This window comes from Cetorhinus maximus, chromosome 20 (genome assembly GCF_964194155.1).
Source record: "Cetorhinus maximus chromosome 20, sCetMax3.hap1.1, whole genome shotgun sequence".
NCBI lineage: Eukaryota > Metazoa > Chordata > Chondrichthyes > Lamniformes > Cetorhinidae > Cetorhinus > Cetorhinus maximus.
The window spans coordinates 49,728,800-49,753,450 of NC_135898.1; the positions used below are offsets into that span (position 1 = coordinate 49,728,800).

The window sequence follows — 24,651 nt, forward strand, 5'->3', positions numbered from 1 at the left end:
TTTGTGCTTTGATAAAAATCCTTGAATTTGACGCTACATTGTGGAACCTTAGTGCACAAACATAATGCATTTGTCTGAATTTTTTTGCTTTCTAGAAGCGGTTAACCCAAATAGGCATTAATTCCTTATGCCACACCCTCCCATCCCCTTCATCCTCCCTATCCTTCTGTTCCCATCTCTTCCCTGCCTCCCCTCTCTTTTTATCCTTCCCTTGCCACTCTGCTCTCCTTCCCTCCCCCTCTCGTTTCCCCCCTCCCCTCTCTCCTTGTCCTTTTCTACTCTCCCTCCCTCATCCTCGTCTTCCACCCCTCCGCCTCCCACCCCCTCGCCCGCCTCCCACCCCCTCGCCCACCTCCCACATTCCACTTCCCTATTGTCTCCAGTTTTCCTTTCTCTTCCATCTCCCGTCTGCCACATTCCCTTTCTCTACTTCTTCCCTACTTCTGTTCCCCCCCGCCCCTACTATTTTGTCTTAACTACTTCTGTGCAAAACCCCAAGAGTTAAGAATAGAAAAATAAAATATTGTCTGTAAGGCAGAACACCAAAATCTGGAAGATGTCATTCCTGCTAACGTTGAACAAAACTGTACGGGAAGGAGTTTGTATCATGGCACACCCCTGGTACAACTGGTACCTGGTAGGTAGATGCACTGTAATTGTGGTCTTTCCCAGAGGTGACATTGTGAAGATGGCGGAGCTGGCGCGGCGACTGGTGCAGAAAGTGGTGACCGATGACCCCAAGCTCGCCCTGGCTGCTGCTAATTACTCTAAACCATGTCTGGCTACCTTCTGGAGATATGCTCGGGTGGAGGTGACGACTCCAACTCCTGGAGAAATCCCAGTGTCAGTTGAAATCTTCAAGGGTCTTTTGGCATCATTTAAGGCTGGGAGTTACAAACATATAACTGTAAAGGATGCCTTGAGGAACACGCTTGTGGTCACGGAAATTGTGATGTGGTTTTACATTGGCGAGGTCATTAGCCGAAGAAGCTTGATTCGACATAATGTCTGAACTCTACCCTGTTTTGGACCAGCGTTCCATTGTAAATGAATGAATAAAATTTCAAATTAAATAAAGCCATTATTAGGACTTTAAAAAAATAATTGATTTGCGCCCACTCCTGAACAAAATGTATAGCTGGAATGCTAACACTAGATGCTGTACATATTAAGTGAATAAAGAAAACAGTAAAATAGAACTGCAGAGTAATTTAATAATATAATGAATTATAGAATTGTCCCAGGACTTCCCTATTTTTATACTCTATTTCCTTTGAAATAAAGGCCAACATTCCATTTGCCTTCCCTATTACCTGCTGGGATTCATGCACGAGGACCCCCAAATCTCTCTGTGTTGCAGCTTTCTGCAGTCTTTCTCCATTTAAATAATATTCAGCTCCTCTATTCTTCCTGCAAAAGTGCATGACCTCGCATTTTCCCACATTATATTCCATCTGCCAATTTTAATAGACTCTAACATTTTCCCAATGACAGATGTTAAGCTAACTGGCCTATAGTTACCTGTTTTTTGTCTCCCTCCATTTTTGAATAAGGGTGTTACATTGACAGTTTTCCAATCCTCTGGGACTTTTCCAGAATCTAAGGATTCTTGGAAGATTACTACAAGTGCATCTACCACCTCTGTTGCTACTTCCTTTAATAGCCTAGGATGCAACCCATCAGGTCCAGGGGCAGCCACATTGTTAGATGTTTATTATAGACCCCCAGATAGTCAGCGGGAAATTGTGCACAATTTGCGGAGATGTGTAAAAACAATAACAATAGAGTAATTATATTAGGTGATTTCAATTATCCCAACATTAATTGGGAGAGACATAGTGTTAAGGGCTTGGATGGAGTGGATTTCTTGAAGTGCGTACAGGAGAACTTTTTAGGTCAATATGTAGAGGGTCCAACAAGGGACGGCGCAGTGCTGGACCTAATTCTGGGGAATGAAGCAGGACAGGTGGCTGAGGTGGTGGTGGGGGAACAGTTTAGTGATAGCAACCACAACATGGTACAATTTAACTTGTTATGGACAAAGAAATAGACAAGTTGCAAACAAAATGTTTCGGATTGGGGGGAGAGCGGATTTTAGTAAAATAAGGCAGGATCTGGCCAAGGTAGACTGGGAACAGCTACTTGTGGGGAAATCTACAGAAGAGCAGTGGGAGGCATTCAAAAAGGAAATGGGGAGGGTACAGGCTCAACATGTTCCCTCTAGGGTGATAGGAAGGAGTAAGAAGCCCAGAGAACCACGGATGACCAGAGATATTCAAGATACGATGAGAAGGAAAAGAGAGGCTTTTAGCAGGTACAAGGGAAGCAAATCAGCAGAGGCATTAGTGGAGTACAGACAGTGCAGGGTGGAGCTTAAGAAAGCAATTAGGAGAGCAAAGAGGGGATATGAGAAAGCTCTGGCTGGTAAAAGTAGGGAAAATCCCAAGATATTCTATAAGTATATCAACGGGAAGAGGATAACCAGGGAAAGAGTAGGGCCCATTAGGGACCAAGGGGGCAATCTGTTGGTGGAGCCAGAGGACATCGGTAGAATGTTGAACGAATACTTCACATCCATCTTCACCCAAGAGAATGAGGATGAAGGTATGGAACTCGGGGAGAGAGACTGTGAGGTTCTTGAGCAAATTGATATAGGGAGTGACAAAGTATTGGAGGTGTTGGCAGGCTTAAAAGTGGACAAATCTCCAAGTCCAGATGATTTGTGTCCCAGACTGCTGAGGGAGGCAAGGGAGGAGATTGCAGGGGCTCTGACCCGAATTTTTAATTCCTCTCTGGCCACGTGGGAGATGCCAGAGGATTGGAGAACAGCTAATGTGGTTCTGCTATTTAAAAAGAATTGTAGGGATAAGCCAGGGAACTACAGACCAGTGAGTCTCATGTCACTGGTAGGGAATCTTTTGGAGAAAATTCTGAAGGAGAGAATCTATCTCTACTTGGAGAGGCAAGGTTTGATCAGGGATAGTCAGCATAGCTTTGTCAGAGGGAGGTCATGCCTAACAAATTTGATTGAATATTTTGGGGAGGTGACCAGGTGTGTAGATGAGGGTAGTATAGTTGATGTCATTTATATGGATTTCAGCAAAGCCTTTGACAAGGTCCCACATGGGAGACTTATAAGAAGGCAAAGGCACATGGGGTACAGGGTAATATGATACAGTGGATTCAAAATTGGCTTAATTGTAGGAGACAGAGGGTGATGACAGAAGGATGCTTTAGTGACTGGAAGCCAGTGTCCAGTGGCGTACCACAGGGATCTGTTCTGGTTCCCCTATTATTCGTCATTTATATAAACGACATAGATGACTATGTCGGGGGTAGGATTAGTAAGTTTGTGGATGACACAAAGATTGGCCAGGTGGTTAACAGTGAGGTTGAGTGTCTTGGGCTATAGGAAGATATAGACGGGATGGTCAAATGGGCAGATAAGTGGCAGATGGAATTTAACCCTGAAAAGTGTGAGGTGATACACTTTGGAAGGAGTAATTTGACAAGGAAGTATTCAATGAATGGCATGACACTAGGAAGTTCTGAGGAACAAAGGAACCTTGGCGTGTGTGTCCATAGATCTCTGAAGGCGGAGGGGCGTGTTAGTGGGGTGGTGAAAAAGGCATATGGGACACTTGCCTTTATCAATCAAGGCATAGATTACAAAAGTAGGAGGTCATGTTGGAGTTGTATAGAACCTTGGTGAGGCCACAGCTGGAGTACTGTGTGCAGTTCTGATCGCCACATTATAGGAAGGATGTGATTGCTCTGGAGGGGGTGCAGAGGAGATTCACCAGGATGCTGCCTGGGATGAAACATTTAAATTATGAAGAGAGGTTGGATAGACTTGGGTTTTTTTCTTTGGAGCAGAGAAGACTGAGGGGCGACTTGATCGATGTGTACAAGGTTATGAGGAACATGGACAGGGTGGAAAGGGAGCAGCTGTTCCCCTTAGTTGAAGGGTCAGTCATGAGGGGACATAAGTTCAAGGTGAGGGGCAGGAGGTTTAGGGGGGATGTGAGGAAAAACTTTTTGCCCAGAGGGTGGTGATGGTCTGGAATGTGCTGCCTGGGAGGGTGGTGGAGGCGGGTTGCCTCACATCCTTTTAAAAAGTACCTGGATGAGCACTTGGCACATCATAACATTCAAGGTTATGGGCCAAGTGCTGTTAAATGGGATTAGGCAGGTAGGTCAGATGTTTCTCATGTGTCCATGCAGACTCGATGGGCCGATGGGCCCCTCCTGCACTGTGATATTTTGTGGCTGTGACTTATTGGCCTTTAGCCCCATTCGTTTCCCAGCAATTTTCCTCTAGTAATAGTTATTGTATTTATTTCTTCCCACCCTTTCCCACTTGATTATTTAGTATTTTTGGAATGTTATAAGTGTCTTCTACCGTGAAGGCTGATGCCAAGTAATTATTCAACTCCTCTGCCATTTCCTGGTTCCCCATTATTATTTCCCCAGCCTCATTTTCTAAGGGGCTATGTTCACTTTGGCCTCTCTCTTCCTTTTTATATATTTAAAGAAGCTCTTACTGTCCGTTTTTATATTACTTGCTTGTTTACCCTCAACATTTAGTTTCTCTTTTTTTTGGTTAACTTTTGTTGGTTTTTAAAACTTTCCAATCCTCTGGCTTACCAATAATCTTTGTTACATTGATGTTTTTTTTCTTTCAATTTGACACTATCCTTAACTTCCTTGGTTAACCATGGTTGGTTTATCCTCTTCCTAGGATCCTTCTCACTGAGATATATCTTTATTGAGGGTCATGAACTATTTTCTTAATCGTTTGCCAATATTCATCAACCGTCTTTTCTGCTAAACTCATTTCCAGGTCCAGCCAACTCTGCCCTTATTCCTTTGTAATTACCCTTATTTAAGTGTAGCACAGTTGTTTCTGACCCAAGTTTCTCACTTTCAAACTGAAACTTCACAGTGCATCCTGTCTTGCTTTCGCCTATAGAATCCAATGATCTCATCTAAAATCATGTTTGAGCCTGTATCTCACGGAATAAGGTCAGAATACACAGATACTAGTTGTTGTGAATATCTAGTTCATAATTCCTATATTTTAGAATATAACTTTTAGTTTTAGGCGGTTAAATCTTGATTCAGAAACTAGTAATAATCATGAAGTGAATACAATTCAAACAAACTAGGAATTAATTACAGTTAAAAGCTGCCCTATGTATATCTTACAAGGTACTAGGGAGAGGTGTAAACACTTGAGCACTGACTGGCTGTACCCAGAGGTCCAGAAATGTGTCAGAGTGTCTATCATCTCATTACAAGAAGCTAAAAACTGACAATTCTTGGAAAGAGAGTCGTAAAATTCCATTAGAGATAGAAACTATTCATATGGGTTACAGAATCAGAGAGTTATGTTGAAGGTAAAATAACTTGTTTGCAATTCTGTTTGAACAGGCTGTGTCATCATGAAGGTGGGATGTGGGGTTAGACAGCTCTTTTGTTTAATTTATCTCTGTGTGTTTGCCAACGGAAGCAGGCAGCTCAGTTTTGGAACAGACAGAGGCAGATGTAGCTTTGCTTTGGTGAAGACTGCATCTCACTGATTGAGAGAACCAACAGGTGACGATTACATGCCCCTTGAAATGGTCTAGCAAGCCACTCAGTTGTATCAAACTGCTACAAAGTCTCAAAGAAACCAGACGGACCACCCAGCATCGAACTAGGCACTGGAAACTACAACGGCAAACTCAGCCGTGTCAACACTGCAAAGTTCTCCTTACTAACATCTGGGGCCTAATGCCAAAATTGGGAGATCTGTCTCACAGACTAGTCAAGCACCAGCCTGACATAGTCATCCTCAAGGAATCATAACTTACAGATCATGTCCTAGACACTACCATCACCATCCCTGGGTATGTCCTGTCCCACCGACAGGACGGACCCAGCAGAGGTGGTGGCACAGTCAGGAGGGAGTTATCCTGAGAGTCTTCAACATTGACTCCGGACCCCATGAAGCCTCATGGCATCAGGTCAAACATGAGCAAGGAAACCTCCTGCTGATTACCACGTACTGCCCTCCCTCAACTGATGAATCAGTGCTCCTCCATTTTGGAGGAAGCACTGAGGGTGGCAAGGGCACAGAATGTACTCTGGGTGGGGGACTTCAGTGTCCATCACCAAGAGTGGCTCGGTAGCATCACCACTGACCTAGCTGGCCGAGTCTGGGTCTGCGCCAGGTGGACAGGGAACCAACAAGAGGGAAAAACATACTTGATCTCAACCTCACCAGCCTGCCTGCTGCAGATACATTTGTCCATGACGGTATCGGTAGGAGTGACCACTCTGTCTTTGTGGAGACGAAGTCCCGCCTTCAGTGCAGAGGGATCTGGGTGTCCTTGTGCATGAATTGCTGAAAGCTAGCATGCAGGTACAGTAGGTAATAAGGAAGGAAAATGGAATTTTGGCACTTATTGCTAAAGGAATAGAGTATAAAAATAGGGAAGTGTTGTTGCAACTGTACAAGGCATTGGTGAGACCGCACTTGGAGTACTGTGCACAGTTTTGGCCCCCTTACTTGAGGAAGGATGTAGTTGCATTGGAGGCGGTTCAGAGGAGGCTCACTAGATTGATTCCAGAGATGTGGGGCTTGTCTTATGAGGAGAGATTGAGCAGTTTAGGCCTATACTCACTAGAGTTTAGAAGGATGAGAGGATATCTAATTGAGGTATATAAGATGCTAAAGGAGGTAGACAAAGTAGACGTGGAGCGGATGTTTCCCCTTGTGGGGCATTCTCGAACGAGAGGCCATCGTTTTAAGCTAAGGGCTGGTAGATTTAAGTCAGAGATGAGGAGGAATTACTTTTCTCAAAGTGTTGTAAATCTGTGGAATTCACTACCTCAGAGTGCAGTGGATGCCGGGACGCTGAATAAATTTAAGGAGGAGATAGACAGATTTTTAATTAGTAATGGGTTGAAAGGTTATGGGGAGAGGGCGGGAAATTGGAGTTGAGGGCAAAATGAGATCAGCCATGATCGTATTGAATGGCGGGGCAGGCTCGAGGGGCTGAATTGCCTACTCATTCTTATGTTCTTCACATTGAGAATACCCTCCATTGTGTTTTGTGGTACTACCACCGTGTTAAATGGGATAGATTTCGAACAGATCTAGCAACTCAAGACTGGGCATGCATGAGGTGCTGTGGGCCATCAGCAAAATTGTACCCGAATCTGTAGCCTCATGGCGTGGCATATCCCCGATTTTACCATTACCATCAAGCTAGGAGATCAACCATGATTCAATGAAGAGTGCAGGAGGGAATGCCAGGAGCAGCACCAGGCATACATTAAAATGAGATGTCAACCTGGTGAAGCTATAACACAGGACTACTTGCGTGCCAAACAGCATGAGCAGCAAGTGATAGACAAGAGCTAAGCGATCCCACAACCAACAGATCAGATCTAAGCTCTGCAGTCCTGAATGGTGGTGGACAATTAACTCACTGGAGGAGGATGGGGGAGCCCAGCATGTCAGTGCAAAAGGTAAGGCTGAAGCATTTGCTACAGTCTTCAGTCAGAAGTGCCGAGTGGATGATCCATCTCGGCCTCCTCCGGATGTCCCCAGCATCACGGATGCCAGTCTCCAACCAATTCAATTCAGTATACGTGATATCAAGAAACGGCTGAAGACACTGGATGCTGCAAAGGCTTTGGGTCCTGTCAATAATCCAGCAATAGTATTGAAGACTTATGCTCCAGAACTTGCCACACCCCTAGCCAAGCTGTCCGAGTACAGCTACAACACTGGCATCTACCTGGCTATGTGGAAAATTGCCCAGGTATGTCCTGTACACAAAGCAGGACACATCCAATTCAGCCAATTAACGCCACATCAGCCTACTCTCGATCATCAGTAAAGTAATGGAAGGGGTCATCAACAGTGCTATCAAGCAGCATTTGTTAGCAATAACCTACCCACTGACGCTCAGTTTGGGTTCTGCCAGGACCACTCAGCTCCTGACCTCATTACAGCCTTGGTTCAAACGTGGACAAAAGAGCTGAACTCCTGAGGTGAGGTGAGAGTGACTGCTCTTGACATCAAGGCTGGGTTTGACTGAGTGTGGCATCAAGGAGCCCTAGCAAAACTGGAGTCAGTGGGAATCAGAGGGAAAACTCTCCACTGTTTGGAGTCATGCCTTGCACAAAGGAGGATGGTTGTGGCTGTTGGAGGTCAGTCACCTCAGCTCCAGGATATCACTGTAGGAGTTCCTCAGGGTCATGTCCTCGACCCAACCATCTTCAGCTGCTTCATCAATGACCTCCCTTCTATCATAAGGTCAGAAGTGGGGATGTTCGCTGATGATTGCACAATGATTCAGCACCATTACCGACTCCTCAGATGCTGAAGCAGTCCATGTCTAAATACAGCAAGACCTGGGCAATATCTAGGCTTGGACTGACAAGTGACAACTAACATTTGCAGCACACAAGTGCCAGGCAATGACCATTTCCAACGCGAGAGAATCTAACCATCGCCCCTTGAAATTCAATAGCATTCCCATCACTGAATCCCCCACTATCAACATCCTGGGGGTTGCCATTGACCAGAAATTGAACTGGACTAGCCATATAAATACTGTGGCTACAAAAGCAGGTCAGAGGCTTGGAATCCTGCTCACCTCCTGACTCCCCAAAGCCTGTCCACCATCTACAAGGCTCAATACAGGAGTGTGATGAATTGCCTGGATCAGTGCAGCTTCCACAATACTCAAGAAGCTGGACACCATCCAGGGCAAAGCAGCCCACTTGATTGGCACTACATCCACGAATATTAACTCCTTCCACCACCGACGCACAGCAGCAGCAATGTATACCATCTACAAGATGCAGTGCAGGAACTCACCAGGACTCCTTTGACAGCACCTTCCAAACCCATGGCCACTACCATCTAGAAGGACAAGGGCAGCAGATAGATGGGAATCCCACCACCTGGAATTTCCCCTCCAAGTCACTCACCATCCTGACTTGGAAATATATCACCGTTCCTTCACTGTCACTGGGTGAAAATCCTGGAACTCCCTTCCTAACAGCACTGTGTGTACCTACACCACATGGACTGCAGCAGTTCAAGAAGACAGCTCACCACCACCTCAAGGGCAACTAGGGATGGACAATAAATGCTGGCCCAGCCAGCGAAGCCCACATCCCGTGAATGAATTTAAAAAAATCTTACCTCTGAGGAATAGCTGGAATATTAAGGAGAAGTAAATTCCGGTAAACTGTGGCATATATTTTGGGTTGGTCCCAGGGAAAGTGAATGAACCTTCCATGCTTCGTGTGATAAAGGAACTTTTGGGAAGTAAAAGGTAGAACTGAATTTATAACATAAGACTTTTATGAGCTATCGTGTTAAGTTGGTGGTGCTTGCTTTGCTTAATTCCTCTTTATATAGACAATAATGTTTGTTTTTGTTAAAAACATGAAATCTTGTGGAATGGTTCTGTTAGTTAATTAGTGTGTTTGGTTATCATCATTAAACGTTAATGGTCCCTAAATGGTCCAAAACATAGTATACTGCCTTCTGTATTATGCTTTTAAAATTATTTGTCATCAGTTATTCTGAGCTTTTTTGTCTATTGTCACAATGTATGCCTGCAGTTTCTATATTTCCTCCTTTAACCCTCTCTGCTAACTGTTGTATGATTACACTCAGCTGTTAACCCATTGTACCCTCAGCATGTGGCTAAGCGTGTGCCTGACCTTGGGCCTCATCTTTTAAGTGTCTTCACTCTTGAAATAACTGTTTTTCCCTCCTTCATACCCATGCTATGGTTGTAGTATAAAAACAGGCTAAATCTGGAGTTAGAGCCTGGAGCGGACTCCCTGGGGACGAGAGTGTCTCTCCTGTTCACTGTTCAGTCAGTTTGGGACCTAATTCCAGATTGGCATTATTAGTTTGAGAGCAGCATGGTGAGGGAGATTTTGAAAAGGTTGAGAGAAGTGAATAAAACAATTAGTAAGGAAAGGTAGAGTAATGAAATATAAAGTAACAAGGAAGATAAAGTAGTAAAATATTCCACAGTCAGATAAATGAAAAACAGGAAATTCAGGATGGGAATAGGGCCAGGGGAAAATAGAAAATACTTTGCACTGCCACTAAACTTGTATAAATGCACCCTTAGGGAATCAATGCATTGAAGTGATAAATTTTGGCTCAGTGGCTAATTGATCTCCAGAAATTATGCTAAAACTTAATGATCAGGTTATATTTGCAATACTGTGCCTTTGTTGTGATAAAAATTAAGCATACAACTGTTAGAAAGGGTGCAAAGAGCAAGTGGTCTAATTTTAGTTGTAAAAGAAAAAAGATACAAGAAGTTCAAGTCTATATAGTCTAGACAGAAGGTGGTTATTAAAGAGGCCCTCATGAGGATCTGTAAACTGTTAAATGGAACAGACCCAATTCATCAGAATGTTCCTCTCAACTAAACCACAAATGCAAGACTAGATTTATAATAGTGAAACATAAAGTAGGTCTGAGTAAAGATGTTAACTGAAATTGTGATAGGAGATTTGAATAATCTGCCAGACAGGATTGTGGAGCCAAGAATATTAGAGATTCAAAATAAATGGAGAGTCGGGTGTGAGGGGGATGGGCCAAATGGCCATTTCTTACCCATATTGTTTCTTGTGCTTTTACATGATTGAACTATCATAAAAAGTTGCCTAAAAATTAGAATGTCAGCAAGTCAATTGCTACAGTTAATTCCCAATTATTCTTTGAATAATGAGATTTTAAAGGACATCTATCATACAATACTCTGCTTTTAAAGTGATTTTACTTGTACATTTACCTTTTATCCTAACATCAATAAACGCAACATACCAATTAAATATTTGTCCTACAGAGGAAGCAGATTCTTTTGCCTTAATGTTATGCCACCTCCCTTTGTTTTTAAAAAGCGTACCCTAATTTAACCAAAAAAAATCTTGCATCTATTTTGCAATATTTGCAGTTCCTGGTCTGAAATCCTAAGCAATTTTAATTTATGTTTTAATTTATGTTCATTAATGCTCCAAAATTTGATTATGAAAACAAGAATACTGATTTTTGTGAGTATTTTAGGACCGGCATATTCCCTTTTGGGCCTTCCCATGTACTTCCCCCTAAACATGAATCAGCTCCTGGTTTCCCTCCTAACTCCTGCCAGATGGTGCATTTGACAGAGATGGCAACAAGGGAAACCTTCACTCCAGTCAGAGTGGGTGAGGCAAGAATGAAAAGAGCTCAGACTAAGAAAATCATATACTCTTGAGGTTGAATCAGGAGGATTTATCTTTGAAATACTTCCTTTATTACCTGGGCACTGCAACCCTAATATGGATCTCATTTACTACCACCCCCCAACCCCCAGTCTCCATTTTCTTTTCATGTTGAATGATTGATCATTTTTTTAATGTCAGTAGATTTTGAGAGGCCTGGAAACTGAGGATACATCAGTGGTTTATTAATTTATTTCAAATTGTATTATTTGTGATGAAGCCACTAATTGTCTGATTCTATCACTAACAGTCTGCCAACAAAAGCTATTGAATCGCATTATTAATATCAGTGCTTTTGTTCCCCTAACTAGAACCATGGTTTGAAACTGCCTGGGTTAAGCAGGCTGCAGTTATAATATCCCAGTTTCTGTTCTCTGAGCAGTGACAGATGTGAAAGACTCGCTATTACATCTGTCTCTGCAGCTAACCTGGAGAGAGGCAAAGCCATCTGGAGTGATGCAAATGATGGATCCTGTTGAAAATGAATAATTGCACCTTCAGTAAATAATATTTCATTTGCTGTATTAACCTTAAATTCACGTACACGACCAGAGCACTGCAGTGATCCATTGTAATTAAACCAGATTGACTTTAAAGTTACCAGTTACAATGTTCTTTAGGTGTTGTTGAACAATACTCTACATGCAGAATAAGCTAATAATATTATGTATAGAATATTACAGTGTAAGGTAGCACTCTTGCCCCTAAGAGAGAAAGTCATGAGTTCAATTCCCATTCCAGGACTTGAGTACATAATGTGGGCTCATATTCTCAGTTCTATGTAGAATACTATCCTCTCGGTGCAGGGTTAAACTAAAGCCCTGTGGGAGGGAGGAACTCAAAATCACCAGGGAAGTGGTATTGAACAAATTGTTGGGGCTATGGGCTGTGAAATCTCCAGGCCCAGATGGACTTCACCCTAAGATCTTGAAAGAAGTGGCTCGTGTGATAGTTGATGCACTGGTTTTAATTTTCCAAAGTTCCCTAGATTCGGGGAAGGTTCCATTAAATTGGAAAATAGCAAATGTAACCCCTTTATTCAAAAAGGGAAGGAGACAGAAAGTAGGAAACTATAGGTCAGTTAGCCTAACATCTGTCTTAGGGAAAATGTTAGAAGCTATTATTAAAGATGTTATAGTAGGGCAATTAGAAAAATTCAAGGCAATCAGGCAGAGTCAACATGGTTTCCATGGGAAATTAGAGATAGTATTAGATGCAAGGAAGAAGCATACAAATTGGCCAGAAAAAACAACAGACCTGAGGATTGGGAGCAGTTTAGAATTCAGCAAAGGAGGACCAAGGGATTGATTAAGAAGGGGAAAATAGAGTACGAGAGTAAGCTTGCGGGGAACATAAAAACTGACTGTAAAAGTTTCTATAGGTATGTGAAGAGAAAAAGATTGGTGAAGACAAATGTAGGTCCCTTACAGTCAGAAACAGGGGAATTGATAATGGGGAGCAAAGAAATGGCTGACTAACTAAATACATACTTTGGTTCTGTCTTCACAAAGGAGGACACTAATAACATACCAAAAATGTTGGGGAACACAGGATTTAGTGAGAGGGAGGAACGGAAAGAAATCAGCATTAGTAGGGAAATGGTGTTGGAGAAATTGATGGGATTGAAGGCTGATAAATCTCTGGGGCCTGATAATCTACATCCCAGAGTACTTAAGGAAGTCGCCCTAGAAATAGTGGATGCATTGGTGGTCATCTTCCAAGATTCTATAGACTCTGGAACAGTTCTTACAGATTGGAGGGTAGCTAATGTAACCCCACTATTTAAAAAGGGAGGCAGAGAGAAAACAGGGAATTATAGACCAGTCAGCCTGACGTCGGTAATGGGGAAAATTCTAGAGTCCATTATAAACGATTTCATAGCTGAGCACGTGGAAAACAGTGGCAGAATCGGGCAGAGTCAGCATGGATTTTTGAAAGGCAAATCATGCTTGACAAATCTACTGGAATTTTTCAAGGATGTAACTAGTAGAGTTGATGAGGGGGATGTGGGTTATTTGGACTTTGAGAAGGCTTTCGACAAAGTCCCACATAAGTGATTGGCGTGTAAAATTAAAGCGCATGGGATTGGGGGTAGTTTATTGAGATGGATAGAAAACTGGTTGGCAGACAGGAAACAAAGAGTAGGAATAAATGAGTCTTTTTCCGAATGGCAGGCAGTGACTAGTGGGGTACCGCAGGGATCGGTGCTGGGACCCCAGTTATTCACAATATATATTAATGATTTAGATGAGGGAATTAAATGTAATATCTCCAAATTTGCAGATGACACAAAGCTGGGAGGGTGAGCTGAGAGGAGGATGCAGAGATGCTTCAGTGTGATTTAGACAAGCTGAGTGAGTGGGCAAATGCATGGCAGATTCAGTATAATGTGGATAAATGTTAGGTTATCCACTTTGGTAGCGAAAACAGGAAGGCAGATTATCATCTGAATGGCTATAAATTGAGAGAGGGGAATGTGCAACGAGACCTGGGTGTCCTTGTACAACAGTTGCTGAAGGTAAGCATGCAGGCGGTTAAGAAGGCATTTGGTATGTTGGCCTTCATAGCCAGAGGATTCGAGTACAGGAACAGGGATGTCTTGCTGTAGTTGTACAGGGCCTTGGTGAGCCCACACCTGGAATATAGTGTACAGTTTTGGTCTCCTTATCTGAGGAAAGATGTACTTGCTGTAGAGGGTGTGCAGCAAAGGTTTACCCGACTGATTCCTGGGATGGCGGGACTGACATATGAGGAGAGATTGAGTCGATTAGGATTATATTCGCTGGAGTTCAGAAGAATGAGGGGGGGATCTCATAGAAACCTATAAAATTTTAACAGGACTAGATATGGTAGATGCAGGAAGGACATTCCCGATGGTGGGGGAGTCCAGAACCAGGGGTCACAGTCTGAGGATATGGGGTAGACCATTTAGGACTGAGATGAGGAGAAATTTCTTCACCCAGAGAGTGGTGAGCCTGTGGAATTCGTTACCACAAAAAGTAGTTGAGACCAAAACATTGTATGCTTTCAAGAAGGAGTTAGATATAGCTCTTGGGGCGAAAGGGATCAAAGGGTATGGGGAGAAAGCGGGAGCAGGCTATCGAGTTGGATGATCAGGCATGATCATAATGAATGGTGGAGCAGGCTCGAAGGGCCGAATGACCTACTCCTGCTCCTAGTTTCTATGTTTCTATGTTTTGTAGAAGGGAAATCATATTTAACCAGTTTATTGGAATTCTTTGAAGGAGTCACATGTGCTGTGGGTAAAGGGGAACAGGTGGATGTACTGTACTTAGACTTCCAGAGGCATTTGATAAAGTACCACATCAAAATTATTGCAGAAAATAAAAGCTCATGGTGTACGGGCTAACATTGGCATGGATAGAAGATTGCCAGCTAACAGGAGGCAGAGAGGAGGCATAAATGGATCTTTTTCTGGTTGCAGGATGTGATGAGTGGTGTGCCACAGGGATCAGTGCTGGAGCCTCAACTTTTTTACAATTTATATCTATGACTTGGGTGAAGGGACCGAAGGAATGGTTGCTAAATTTGCTGACAACAGAAAGATAGGTAGGAAAGTAAATTATGAAGAGGACGTAAGGAGGCTGCAAAGTGACATTGGTTAAGTGAGTGGTAAAGATCTGGCAAATGGAGTATAATGTGGGCAAATGTGAAATCGTTCATTTTGGCAGGAAGAATAAAAAGAAGCTTTATTATCTAGATGGTGAGAGATTGCAGAGCTCTGAGGTGGGTGGCCTAGTGCATGAATCACAAAAGATTAGTATGAGGGTACAGCAGGTAATTAAGAAAGCTAATAGATGTTATCACTTATTGTGAGGGGAATTGATTACAAACGTAGGGAGGTTATACTTCAGTTGTACAGGGCATTGGTGAGACCACATCTGGAGTATTGTGTACAGCACTGGTCCCCTTATTTAAAGAAAGATGTAAATGTGTTAAAAACAGTTCAGAGAAGGTTTACTAGACGAATACCAGGAATGGGTGGGTTGTCCTATGAGGAAAGACTAGACAGGTTAGGCTTGTAACCACTGGAGCTTAGAAGAGTAAGAGGCGACTTAATTGAAACCTTTAAGGCCCTGAAGGTTCTTGACAGGGTGGATGTGGAGAGGACGTTTCCTCTTGTGGGAGAATCCAGAACTAGGGGATCACTTTTTAAAAATAAGAGGCCACTCATTTAAGACAGAGATGAAGAGAAATTTTCAGAGTGTTGAGTCTTTGGGACTCTCTTCCTCAAAAGGTGGTGGAAGCAGAGTCTTTGAATATTTTTGAGGCAGAGCTAGATAGACTGTTGATTAACAAGGGGGTGAAAGGTTATCGAGGGTAGGCAGGAATGTGGGGCTGGGGTTACATTCAGATCAGCCATGATCTTATTGAATGGTGCAGCATGCTCGAGTTGCCTACTCCTCCTAATTCGTATGTTCGTATGTCTGACCCATGACACTATGCAAGATACAGCAGGGAATTGTTTAGGGGTCCTAGTGTGGGAGCTATCTGTACTTAAAGTGGCTGATCCACTCATCTACGCGGCATATCAAGGTAACTTGTTATATATGAAACATTTTAGTTGGTCCTAAGATACATGATGAAGCAAAATACAAGTGTAAGTTTATCTTTCTTGAATGTCCTTTGTGCAATTCATCCACTGGAGGAAATTTACACATTGTGAAGTTTTCTGATGTACTCTAAATGGCCACAAGAGGACATCAGACAACACAAATCCAAATCCAGTGACCGAGCAATAAAGTGGAAACTATCCATAAAAAAATTGGTTATTTTTCTTGGTTGCCTTGTGATATTTTGGCTTATTTTATATGCTGTGTTGTGTTCCTTTAACTTCTTGCTGATTGTTTTGCTTTCTTTCCCTCTCGAGATTTGTTTCCATTTACTTGAATGATATAATTGACGACTTCTTTAATGCTTATTTTTATCTATAAGTTAATTGTGTGGAATATATAGCACAGAAACAGGTCCTGCGGCCCAGCTAGTCTGTGCTGGTGTTTATACTCCATGCGAGTCCCCTCAGTCTATCTACCTCATTTCAGCCTTTCAGCTTAGCTTTCTATTCCCTTTTCTTCCATGTACTCTTCAAGCTTCCTTTTGAAAATACCAAAGCTATTTGCCTCAACTACTTCTTGCAATAGCATCCTGCATTCTAACCACTTTCTCAGTAAAGAAATTTCTCAATTTCCCCATTGGATTTACAGGTAACTGTTTTGTGTTTATGACCCCTAATTTTGGATTATGCCACAAGTACAAACATTCTCTCCACATCTACCCTGTCCAACCCATTCATAATTTAAAAAACCCCCATCATGCCACCTCAAATCTTTCTCTTTCCCAAGAATCTTTCCTGATAGCTATTATCTCTTCAGTTCTGCTACCACCCTTATAAACCTTCTTTGCACTTTTTCTAACGCTTCTATATCTTTTTAATAGTATGGAGAGCAGAACTGTTCCCAGTATTTTAAATGCAGCCTGAGAAAGATCCCATGATAGTACAGCATAACTTAACTATTTTTAAATTTTATATTCTTAGAAGTAAAAAGTTTTGTTTTAATTGCCTTACTGACCTCCAATGCTGCTTTTGCTCACCTGGATACCTTTGCTTTTATTCCCCATTCAGTTTCTCATTTTCTACGGTGTAGGGGGTGATGCTTCTATTTTTCCTACCAAAGTGCACCACCTCAGTTATCTTTCTTAATATTCCATTGCCACTTAACTGACCAGTCTACAAGTTTTCTAATGTCGTTTTGTTCTATGTTGCATTTTTCTCAGTGTTAGCTGTACCTCCCAATTTGTCATCATCTGCAAATATTGATGTGTTATACAGCCCTTTTACCTGATGATGCTATTTATTCTCTTGTTCAGTTTTGCTAATGTTACAAAGTAATGCACACGCTTAAATAATGATAGATAGATAGATGTCAGCTTTATAGGACAGAGATGAGGAGAAATTTTTTCTCTCGAGGGTTGTGTGACTTTGGAACTCTGCCTCAGAAGGCTGTAGAAGCGGGGCCACTGAATGTTTTTAAGGCAGAGGTAGATAGATTCGTGTTTCACAAAGGTAATCGGAGGTAGATGGGAATGTAGAACTCAACACAAACAGATCATCCAAGATCGTATTGAATGGCCTAGCTCACACCATTTTTTCAGAGCTGTGATTAGCAAAAAGATTTGAGGAGTAGGGCAAATTAATTCTGCTTTAAAATTAATCAAATTATCTATCTTTCTTCTCAATTTACGATTATGAGCATGCATGCACTAATAGCAATTCTTTTCCCTTGATCTCAGTATCTGCTGCTTTTAGAATTACTTCGTTTAAATCATGTATCGATATTGGGGACTGGGTTGAGGAGATAAGGTGCCTGACAATTTGAAAGAGTTGGAGCACCAAGCATAAAATGGCAGAGCAGGATCACTGAAGATCACAGTGTGAACACATGAATCTCTATGGATGTTAACATCACTTGTCCATTTTAATAGACACTATTTCCAGTGATTTGGATTTCTTAAAATAAATTTAAAGGAATCACAGAATCACTGAATTTTAATGGCCCATCGTGTCTACACCGGATCTCCAAATGAGCATTATGATCTAGTACCATTGTCCTGCCTTTTCCCCGTACTCCTGCACATTGTTTCTATTCAAATAATCATCTAATGCCTCTTGAATGCCTCAATTGAACCTGCCTCCACCACACTTCCAGGCAGTGCGTTCCAGACCCAAACCACTTGTGTGAAATTTTCTCAAGTCACGTTTGCTTCTTTTGCAAATCACTTTAAATCTATGCCTTCTCATTCTTGATCCTTTTACGAGCAGGAACAGCTTTGCCCTATCTACTCTGTCCAGCCCCCTCACAATTTTGAACATCTCTATCAAATCTCCTCTTAGCCACCTTCTCTCCATGGAGAAGAGTCCAAATCTCTCCGAGCTATCTTCGTAACTGAAGTTTCTCATCCCTGAAACCATTCTTGTAAACCTCCTCTGCATTCTTTCCAATATGTTCACATCCTTCCTATAATTTGGCACCCAAAACTGTCACACAATACGCCAGCTGAGGTCTAACGAGTATCTTATATAAACTCAGCACAACCTCCTTGCTCTTGTACTCTGTGCCCCTGTTAATAAAGCCCAGGTTGCTATATGCTTTATTAACTGACCTCTCCACCTGTCCCGCCACCTTCAATGATCTATGCACATATACACCCAGGTCTTTCTGCTCCTGCACCCCCTTCAAAATTTCACCCCTTATTTTATATTGTCTGTCCATGTTCTTCCTACCAAAATGCATCACCTCACACTTCTCCGCATTGAAAATCATGTGTCACCTATCTGCTCACTGTACCAACTTGTCTATGTCCTTTTGAAGTTCTACACTGTCCTCCTTGCAGATTATAACACTCCCAAGCTCCCTATCATCCACACATCAAGATCTAGATCATTAATATATATCAGGAAAAGCAAGGGTCCCAGTACCCACCCCCGCGGAACTCCACTACAAACCTTCCTCCAGGCCGAAAAATATCCATTGGCCATTACTCTCTGTTTCCTATTTTTCAGCCAATTTTGTATCCATGTTGTTACTGTCCCTTTTATTCCATGAGCAATAACTTTTCTCACTGTTGTGTGGCACTGTATCAAATGCCTTTTGAAAGTCCATGTACACCACATCAACAGCATTACCTTCATTGACCTTTTCTGTTGCTTCTTCAAAAAATTCCAGCAAGTTAGTTAAACACAATTTCCCCTTTAGAAAACCATGCTGGCTCTTCCTTATCAACCCATATTTTTCCATGTGACTACTAATTCTATCCCAAATAATTGTTTCTAGAATCTTGCCCACCACTGAAGTTAAACTGTAATTGCTAGGCTTATCCTTTTAACCTTTTTTGGGTGTAATGTTTGCAATTCTTGAGTGCTCTGGCACCTCCCCTGAGTCTAGGGAAGACTGAAAAATTATGGCCAGCGCCCCTGCAATTTCTACTCTCACTTCCTTCAATGTCCTTGGATGCATCTGGTCCGGTCCTGGTGCCTTGTCAACTTTAAGTACCGACAGTCTATTCAACACTTCCTCCTTACCAATTTTGAACCCTTCTAGTGAGAGAGTTTCCTCATCTGTCACCATGGCCTGGATAGCATCTACCTCCTTGGTAAAGATGGCTGCAAAATATTAATTTAATACCTGAGCCATGGCCCCTTCGTCCATGCGTAAATTTCTTTTAGGCCCCTAATCGGCCCTACTCCTCCTTTTATTACCCTTTTTACTATTTATATGTCTTTGGAGACTTTGGGATTTCCCTTTATGTTGCTGCCAGTCTTTTTTCATAATCCTTCTTTGCTTCTCTAAAATGCTTTTTCATGTCACCTCTGAACCTTCTGTATTCCTCTTGGTTCTCAATTGTATTTTCTACCTGACACTTGACATAAGCTCACTTTTTCTTCTTTATCTTAATTTCTATCTCCTTTTTCATCCAGGCAGCTCTGGATTTGTTTGTCCTCCCTCTCCCTTTTGATGAAATGTACCTTGACTGTGCCTGAACCAATTCTTTTTTGAAGGCAGTCCATTGTTCAGCTACAGTTTTTCCCACCAATCTTTCGTTCCAGAGGTGACTGAGCTTGGTTGAAAAGATGTATTTTGTAAATGACTTTTGTACGTGGAGACAGCTGTGAAAAAAGGCACACGATTTAAGGAAGGAATTAATGAAGCAAAGAAGGAATTCCAAAGAATGTGCCCAAGCAACTGATGGATCTGCTACAACTGTTGGATTGGAAGGAGTGGGGAGATGATATACAAAAGACTAGAAGCACAACATTGGAGTCTAAAAGACGATTTATGGCTGGAGACATTGCAGAGATGGATGGGGCCAAGGCCTTTGAGAGATTTCAAGATGTCTATGATAAATTCACTGGATTGGGGGATGGGGAGGCAGGGGACCTTTGTAGGCCAGTGAAATTTGGAGAAATATGCAAATACAACTACAGGACATAATACAAACAGCTGAGGTTTGAATATGCTAACGCTTGGGACAGTTGGAGACAGCAGGAAGGGCAATGCAGTAATCAATTCTAGGGATGACCAAAAGTTTGGAAGTCGACAGTATATTTGTGAATAATTTTACCGCATGTAGATAAGGGGAATTGATGTTTCAGTGGTAAGAAGAGAAGTTTTTGCTGGATATGTGCTGGTTATGCTCAAGTAGGTAGAAATGGAGAACAGTGCACAGAGCTGGACAATAGAAGAGAGTCGATTTGAAGAAGGTATGTTCAGCATATACAAAGCTGCAGAGAGGTTGAAGGCATGGATGTAAAGCATACCACAGTTACATTCTCAGAAGAAGTCATTTGTATCTTTGGAAATCGCTATGCAATTAAAAGATTTAAATGGGAACTTTTGGGAGAGAAGAAATATATTGGAAATGGGAGGTACAGTAGGTCTCTGTTTTAAGTTGCCCTGTTTTAAGTCGTTCCGTTTTAACATCGCAAATGTAATAAGGTCAGTATGCACCCATTAACATCAGGATTTCTGTTTTAGCTATCATTTTGCACTGGGGCCAACATAGCATTGAATAAATGTGTTATAATCCTAGACCAGACCCCCAAGTTTTTAGTAAGATCTGGTTTGGAACAGTAACTTTTTGTTTAAAGTAAGCAAAATTTGAGATTCAAGACACTAAGAGAATAATGCCACAAGATTTTACAGGTTTTGAACAAACAAAAATAAACTTTTGCTATACATGGTCAGAAAGGTGAATCAATTTACAATATCTATATTATACTCTTAACATTCAGAGGAAATATGAGACACATGTGAATTAACAGGCAAACTGGTTGAACACACCACACTGCACAATAAATGGCAGATGCAACCAAAACAGAGTCCATGGATTTCTCAACAACCCACCCGGCCATCACTAAACTCAGTGAGTCAGACAATCTCGTTGAAACTCTGTCTCTCTCACGAGGGGTTCCAATCTTTACCATCAAATATCTCACCTTGGAATTCTCTCCAAAAGTCAGACCAATTCTGACAGCATCAATGACAACCCACTTCACAAGGTTTCAATCTCGTCTCCCAGGAACCCATTTCCCCCCGGATTCCTGAATATGCACTTGAGCACCAACTCAGAAGCACAACTTCAGCTCTTTGGCCGCACTGAGCAGAAGACTGCTGTTCCAAAGGGGCACCTTTGCTCCAATGGCCTGCAGCGCAGTGCAGAGCCTCCAACCCTCAGCTGCCTTCTTGGATCTTCAGGGCTTCCCCTGAGCTCTTGATGATCGCCAGGGTTCCTGAGCCCTCACCACTTAAAAGCCTGCCATCCGCAGCCCTTTTTCAGCTTTGAGCGTCCTTCTCTGGTCCTCTTTCTTCTTAACTGGGGCCTCTGCCTGTTTCTTCTCCCTGCCTGGGACTCCTCTCTTGGGACTTTTCCCGGTCCTCTGTCCATTTGGGACCTCTCCCTTTTCCCCCCACCACCCCACTTTGGGACCTCTGTACCCTCTCCCTGTCCCCTGTCTAGGACACTTGTCAGCAATGATGTTCTGCTTCAAGTCACATGACCTGGTTTTTGCTATGTTTTCATTTTGCACAGGTACAACGGGCCCCATGACCTTGGCCCGGAGAACTTAAAATGCTGAATTTTGCATACGCAGCTTGCTCCCGGTTTGCGCATGTGCGGAAACTCTCAGGTCTGACAGGACCTGTCAAGAGCTGAGGCCGGGAACTCCAAGAAGCTAGTTGGCTTTCCTAACACTCAATTGGCTTCATTTTGGAGCAGCCACTCCTGTTCGCTGACCCTCCTGCCCTCTGAACCCCCCCCCCCACCCCACCACATTCACCCCCTTCTCCTTCTTGCACCCTCATTTCCCACTTGTTGCTTCCCTCCCCAACTGTCCCACTTGCAGCTCCACTCGCTCACTTGCTTGCATCCTCCCTCTTGTTTCCCCTTTCCCAAGTCCTTGCTCACAGCGACGGTTCAGGAGAGGAAGCTGGCGAGCAGGTGGGTTGAAAGTGGATATCTACCTCACTCCCTGACTTTAAAAGTCTTCTCAAAACCCATCCCTCTGACCAAACGTTTGGCCACTTTTCCCAGTCCTCCTCTGCAGAGGTTCATTATGTACGCTCCTTCACTTCTCTAGAAAACATCTTGGGATGTCTTTGTACATTAAAGACACTATTCGGCCTAGATGCTTGGGTATGGTAGCATAGTGACTGCGTTATTGAGCTAGTAATCCAGAGAAATGAATTCAAATCCCATCATGGCAACTGAGGAACTTAAATTCAGTTAATAAAATAAATATGAAATACACAAAAGTGCTGACCACAAAATTACTACTTTTTGTAAAAACCCATCTGGTTCGCTGTTGTCTTTTAGAGAAGGAAATATACAGTCTTTGCTGGGTTAGGCCTACATGTAACTCCAGATCCACACAAGGCTTCAGTGCCCTCCGAAATAGCCCAGTGGACCATTCAGTTGTAAAGGAATGGACAGCGCTCAATCCGTGATTGAATATATTTTTAAAAAAGGACCAAAAGTTACTTGAAGCTTTTCTCCAGGGCAGTGTGCTGCTGTTTGCTGTCTCCTCACAAGAGGGCATTAGAGACTTGCATTGCTGAGACAGACCTGTCATAGTGAGTTTAGAACAGGATTCAGAAATATTCAAATTTAGCGAATAAGGTCATCTAACGTGACCCTTTTCTTAGCTAAGGCATCTGAGTATTTCATTGTCAGGCTTTTAGTTGAGCAGTGTCAGGCTTGAGGAATAGTGCACATTTTTAGTTTTTACCCAGTGACCGACCAGGTATTTTTGGTATAGAATTAATGAGACGCAGGCATACGGGGAGCTATCTGCGTTCCTAATGTTCCAGCCACTCAATTCAGTGTATACTAACTAGTAAAGTGAAGCTTGGCCATAATAGGGGCTACATCTGTTTAATTTACTGTTTTTGATGCTATGAGGAGTAATAAGAATTTGGTTTATGTAATCTATAATTTCTTCAGTCTAATCTGTAAAATAAAGTTTACTCTTTTATGCTTAATGTGTTCCACTGGAATGATCAGAGGGGTAATAAGTGGCGAACACATGGAAACATTCAAAATTACAGTAACTAGCACACACAATGAGGAACTTCATTGTTATGACTGCTGGTTCATGCTATTGCGTGACTAGATATTGGGCCCTAAAGGAAAGGGGTTGTGGAGCCTACTTACAGGAGAGATGGGTGATGCTGGAGTAGAAATTTGGAACAAGCCACCTTCTCATGTCCTGGGAACTTAGCGAAACACTTTGCAGGCAAAGAATTAATTTTGAAGTGTAGTTACTCTTGTATTCAAATATAGCAACCTAGCTGCACATCTGTTCTGGTGCATGTAAAAATCCATGAATCTACAAAAGGAATAGAAAATTCTTCCAGTGTTCTGACCAGCATTCCTCCCTCAACCAAGAGCATCTTAACTGGCCATTCTTTATTTGTGGTACACATCACTATGTGTAAATTGGTTGACTTATTTTACCTACCTGATATTAATAATGTACTTCAAAAAAAGAAAGTTATTGGATGCAAAAAACTTAAAGACTTCTGAGTCCATAATGCGGCACTATGTAAATGATCTTTTCTTCCTTTCGTTCCTCATCAAAAGCGATGAAGAGACACCTGAGCTCAGAAAGTGCCTGTCTGCACTAATTAGACATGGTGGTCTTCCAGTCACCTGAAATTTAATTCTATTGTAGCAGCAGAATGTTACTTTGTGGATGACATGTTATAATGCTGTTATCTATCTCCAAGAGACATCTCTGTCATTCTGGGGGTGTTGAGGTGTTCACTGGCATCCCCGCATTTCCAAAGTGATCTAGGACCAAGAATTTAGTAAGGTTATGACCAATTTTGAATTTGGTTGTGATTATCTCTGCATATTTTATTAATTTACTTGTCTCTCCCCACCCACACCCCCACTCCAGCCCTCCATCACCCACCTTAATATTCTCCTCTGCTGTCCAATACAAATTTGTGCTCTGCTTTGGTTCTGTTTTGGCTGATCGCTGTTAGTGCCTCACCTAAATGACCATTCTTCATGACTAAGCCTAAACAGTTCTGACCATGAGAGGGGGACACAGTTTAGCCCAGCCAATTGCCCAGCCAGAGTCCCTGAATAGTGACCAAGTATTCTGACTTTCAGCCCCTGCCCTCCTTATCCCAAAGTTCCTGAGAATAACTGCCTCATCTGGAATCAGTTGGTTCAGCACAGATTGGGAATCCATCTTTGACTTTTTGGTCCATGTGCATTAGTTCCAAAGTATATGATATATTTACCATTTTTTGTACAAAACACAATCAA

General features: G+C 42.4%; 1 protein-coding gene across 1 annotated transcript in view; it reads left to right on the top strand.

Annotated features, from left to right (window-relative positions):
• Positions 1-24,651, top strand: part of pdzd8 (PDZ domain containing 8) — a 205,203-nt gene that overhangs the window by 79,592 nt on the left and 100,960 nt on the right. The gene's annotated exons all lie outside the window — the stretch shown is intronic.